Genomic DNA, 5,784 nt, shown 5'->3' with positions numbered 1-5,784 from the left:
ATTTTAACAATCTATTTCCCTACACTATTTTCTTTTAATTACTCTTTAGGTTTTTTGGATCAAGCGAGTCCATGGATCAGGTCAAATAGGATTTGGGTCTGTAATTGTTAGAGCATACAAACCTAGACCTGTTGGGTCTAAATTCTTTGGATCCAAACCCAAAAAGATGGATCAAGTCTAATCAGGTCTAGATCAAGTCTTGCACCTATTGCCATTCCTACTCTAAAGTCTAAAGAGAAAAATTAGTGCAAATTGCGTAGATGCATACCTCATTTTACCAGACATTCAATCACCCAAATTTTTAAGGGAATAAAGAATAAATGGAGGGAGCTTTTTGAGACAGAAGCTGGACTTTATAAGCTTTAGCTTATTTTTAAACTTTCAGCTTCAGGAACAACAAAATGACAAGCAAACAGCTATTTAGGCAAACAGCCTCCAAATCATGGTGCAAGCTAAAGATGAGAGCAAGCTTATTATAGCAAAGAAGGCATACACAAGAACTGCATATCTGCCTAATGGAATTTATCTAGTAACACAAATCCGTAGTTTTTTAATTTAATTAGCTGCGTCTTTTAGCTAGTATAAACATACAATACTTTGGTTTATGCATAGATTGTGATAAATTGTTATCAGTTACAGCAGGTGAAAGTTGAACAGGTCTTTATTCCAAATTACGTCGAATTTGAGGCAGTCTAATAGCAAATAATTAGAACTAATGTATTTTTTTCAGGTTAGTTTAACATACATACGTGTATGATGGTTACATTTTACCAAATTCTGTCCTTGTTCTTTTAATAAGTCAATAAGGGAACAAAGTCATTTTTTCTATTATTTAGCCTACAACCGAGTTTCAAGGATCCAAGATAGGCAATTACGGTGAAATGAAGAATCATAGTAACATACACACCAGACTTTAGATATGGGGACATCAATCCAGAATTCATTATTAGTCTCACTTGAATTTAATTGTAAGTAGGGAACTTGTATGCTTTAGTGTGGATAAAAAGTTAAGGACTGTAGTTAGCTTAAAACTGAGAATAGATGCTCCCTTTAATAGTTACAATGACTTGTGAATTAAGCTTACCAGATTGAGGGAGTCAGCAAAGTCATTGAGCTCCAGCTATTGCTGTCATCTCGTCCAAAAATAAATGAGTTTCCAATGCTTGGTCCATGCCTATGAGGCTATGACTTGAAGGCCTAGGACGGCTGGATGCTCGTTGCAAAAAGGAAGACTACATTTCCAAAAGCAAAGTATCAAAAATGATCAGCTGCACAAACAGGGTGTTATAATTTAGCAGGGAAAATGAAGTTCATTCAAAGCATTCTGAACATTGTAATTAGAGGGTCTGACTGCTTATTTCCAAACCCAGCAGATTATATCAATTTTTATTATTCTTACCTTTGAAGAGTCACTGCTGCTCCCTTTATTGATTAGAGATTCAAAAATTGCTAGAAACAGGTAATAGAAAAGACAACGAGAATGACAGCAGACAAATACTCATGTGTTGCCTTGGACCCATTGCCATCCCTACTGTATAGAGAAAAAAAAATTAATACTAAATTGCATATACGCATATTCCGATTTACCTGCCATTCAATTAACCCAATTTTTAAGGGAAAAATGAATAAATGGAGAGGAGCATTTTGAGACTGAAGCGGGACATTATTAGCTTTTATCTTATTTTTAAACTTTCAGTTTCAGGTATAATAATGACAAGCAGACAGTTATGTAAGCAAACAGCCTCTAAATCAGGGTGCAAGCTCAAAAAATGAGCAAGCATATCATAGCAAAGCAAGGCATACATGAGAACTGCAAGTACTCAGGTGGGAACATTCTGTACAGGCACTTGCTGATAAAATCAACAGCCATATTCATATCTGCCTAATGGATCACTTGTACTAAAAGACTAATGACAAAATAGTTGTGATCAGGTTCGCTATATGATTAAAGCTTAATCGAGTTCTATAATCTCAATCTTGGAGCAACCACGGGTAGCCTTAGGAGTACCATCCTCCTGCTGGTGCATCTTTGCGAACATAGGTTTGCAGATGCTTTTAAGTTCTTCTATTTTCTCCTCAAACTTGACAGCTTCAGCAAGCAAATAGTTCCACTCCAGCCACTGGGTTATCTTCTCAATGGCATCACCCACTTTTCTCTTGTCCTTGTTATTCATCTTCGTTCCACTACCTCTTAAGGTTCCCTTAACCTCGTATATATAATTCTCCAACTTGTTTTTAACCATGGCTGCCTTCTTGCGCTCCTCATCCTCAGCCTTATACTTTTGGGCAGACTTCATCATCTTGCCAATCGATTCCTTTGATAACCTCCCACTGTGATTGGCGATGGTGATTTGGTCCTTGTTGTTTGTGCCAACAAGCTCTGCAGACACAGTTAAAATGCCATCAACATCAATGTTGAAACAGACATCAAACTGAGGGACGCCTTGAGGTGCTGGAGGGATATGCAGAGAAAATTGGCCCAATAAGTTGTTTTCATTAGCAATGGGTCTCTCACCCTCATATACTGGAAATTGTACAGTTTTCTGGTAGTCAACCGCAGTACTAACTCTGCTGATCATCTTCGTTGGGACTGACGTATTCCGAGGAATTATTACTTTCATGTTACCAAAGTATAATTGCATACCAAGGGACAGAGGAGTAACATCCACAAGCACAGAGTTCTTATTACTACCTACACCAGCCAAGATTGCAGCGTGAAAAGCAGCTCCACACGCCACGGCCTCATCTGGGTTAATACTTTTACAAAGCTCCTTTCCATCGAAAAAGTCTTGCAACAATTGCTGAATCTTTGGTATTCGGGTTGACCCACCCACAAGAACAACATCATGAATTTCACTCTTTTCCATCTTGGCATCTCTCAAACACATTTGAACAGGTAACATACAATCTTGGAACAAATCCATATTCATCTTTTCAAATCGGGCACGAGTAATGCTACAAGAGAAATCTACTGCCTCAAAAAGGCAATCAATCTCAATAGTAGTCTCTGTAGTTGAAGAAAGGAGTCTCTTAGCCTTCTCACAAGCAGCTCTCAGCCTTCCAACAGCCCTACGATTGTCACTTAAATCTTTCTTGTGTTTCCTCTCAAACTCAGCAATAAAATGGCTTAACAATCGATTGTCAAAATCTCTTCCACCAAGGTGGGTATCCCCACTAACAGCTTTTACTTCGAAAAACACCCTTCTTGATTGCGACCAAAGAGACATCAAAAGTTCCACCACAAGGTCAAAAACCAAAATATTCTTTGTCACATCACTGCTAGTACCTTGCCTATCAAGACCATATGCAATGGCAGCTGCGGTTGGCTCATTAATTATCCTCATAACATTCAGGCCAGCAATGACACCAGCATCTTTAGTTGCTTGCCGCTGGGCATCATTGAAGTAGGCAGGAACAGTAACAACAGCATTCTTAACTTCTGAACCAAGATACGCCTCTGATATCTGTTTCATCTTCATGAGAAGCATTGAGGATATCTCCTCTGGAGCAAATTGTTTCTCTTCACCCTTGTAAGTAACTACAATTATAAGCTTCTTGAAATCCTCTCCATCAGCAGTAGGAATCACTTCGAATGGCCAGAGCTTAATGTCTTTTTGTACCATTTCATCGCTGAATTTTCTACCTATAAGCCTCTTAGCATCTACGAAATTAAAGATAAAAAAAAAAAAGGATCTCATCATCATCTCCAAAATAAATCAAATCCCGTCACTGGATTCCAATAGTATCTAAAATTATAATACCAACTGAAAGTTACTGTCACAAAGTGACTAATACAAATAGCAATGGCTAATTACACAAAACATGTTCCCTCTTCAAATGTAAGTTGCAAATAACATGGCAGAAAAAGTTCAAGACGAGTTGACAAATTTTACAAGACACTTGCAAATTATGATTACATATTATAGCTAACTAAGCACAGCGACTGCTAGCTCAGAAACAAAAAATCTGATCACATCTTATATTCAAGTGTTTGATCTTTACTGCCCTTTCCTTAATTGAAAACTTATGAGTTTGTTTAATCTTAATTGTTTACAATATCAAATTCAAGACCAAAAGCCTAAGAAGACAGCCAGTTTGACACGAGACAATTTCGATATTCAATACTTTGTACTATGCTCACATAACAAGCCACTAACTTCACAGTAAAATTTCTTTCATAAAAAAGCTCTATTTTATAATCATCTTAAAGAAGAAATACTTAAAAGTGTTTCCCGACCAATTCATACATCATTTAAAATGGAGCAAATTTATTACGATTTAGCTTCAAACTATACTCTTTTAACTGCTAAAGTTAACATAACCTTAATAACACTTATCTCCTTCCCAACCTCACTTCACTACTTTAATTGAGCTTTCTATTTCAATAAACAAGACATTTATTTTCCGAACATCTCCAAATAATCTATCACCATTACTTCCAATTCGACCAAAAGAGTAATGATCCAAAACAAGATGACCCAAAATATTTTTGTGCTTCTTTCTTAAACTATGTAGTAAAACAGCAATAATAGGATAATCTCAACAATATTCTTAATTTTTCCATACAACATCTATAATACAAGAAGAAATCAAATTCATCCAAATACATTTTGTTATTCTAAAATAAAGGGTATACAAAATTACAATATTACTATTTTTGAGGGTTTCAAAATAAGGAAAAAAAAAATGATAAAGCACAAAACTTTAAAGCATAAAGAAGAGGGAAAAAGAAAAAAAAAAAAAATGGTGTTGGTAGGATTATTCCCGGCTTGGTTGGTGGCAGCCTCGCCAACGAGACGCTGCGTATCGTTGAATGCGACCCAAGACGGCGTCGTACGGTTGCCTAATTCATTGGTGATTATCTCAACGCGGTCTTGTTGTGGGGACCATGCTCCGACGCATGTGTAAGTGGTTCCGAGATCGATTCCTATCGCCGGCCATAATTTTGCTTCTTTTCCTCCGTTCATCTTCCAAACTCACTTCTCAGTTAACTGCTTCACTTAGACTTTTAGTTTCACCCGACCTCTCTGTTTCAAATGGTAAAAATTCAAGTTTTACTAGTTTATAGGAAGTATTTTTTATTTACATTTTAGTTGAAACAAAAATGAAATTGAATAACCTCTTCTTTATCCCAACACAAATTTTCATACGTGACTGACCACATGCTCACACCGTGTGATCGATTATTATGGGTTTAATTTGTTAGTGTTATAGAGGTAACTCTGTTAATGTTATGTAGGGGTTACTTTGTTCTTTTACAACCGGCCACATAGTATGTCCAGTCTTACACAAGATGCATTGTTATCCCAAACGCTTTCAATCCCTTAAAAAATAAAATGGTTAGTTTTCATATTTGTCTCTTCATTTGTGTCTCTTGGTTCCTCTAATTATATTATTCTTCAATTACACAAAAAATTAATTTATCTTGTTATGGGTAAATTTTAGTAAGTCAAAGTAAGCATAAGTCAGCAAGGGTCAACGACGAAGAGCGAAGATCGACGACTGAGCCCAGACTCGGCGGACGAAGCAAAGATAACAACTCCCCTATTTTCTAGGGAGCGATAAGCTGGAAAGACTAGGTTTCCCATCAGTAAAATCAAACCGTTATTGGGCTAAGCTAAGTGCCGTGAGTCAAGGAGATAGTTCCGGATATCAAGGGAAGCATCTTATTATTCTACAACGGCCACATTAAACCCTAGGCATCATCTATATAAGGGAAAGGAACCATCGACATTAGACACATTGCAACCTAGCTACTAAAATCACATTGATCATACATTGTAA

General features: G+C 36.8%; 1 pseudogene; it reads right to left on the bottom strand.

Moving 5' to 3' along the window:
* Window positions 1–1,728: 1,728 nt before the first annotated feature.
* Window positions 1,729–5,282, bottom strand: LOC110726217 (annotated as a pseudogene).
* Between the last annotated feature and the right edge of the window lie 502 nt (window positions 5,283–5,784).

This window comes from Chenopodium quinoa, unplaced genomic scaffold (assembly GCF_001683475.1).
Source record: "Chenopodium quinoa cultivar QQ74 unplaced genomic scaffold, ASM168347v1, whole genome shotgun sequence".
Lineage (NCBI taxonomy): Eukaryota > Viridiplantae > Streptophyta > Magnoliopsida > Caryophyllales > Amaranthaceae > Chenopodium > Chenopodium quinoa.
The sequence above is the reverse complement of the archived record's forward strand: the minus strand, read 5'-3'. Positions and strand labels throughout refer to the sequence as shown.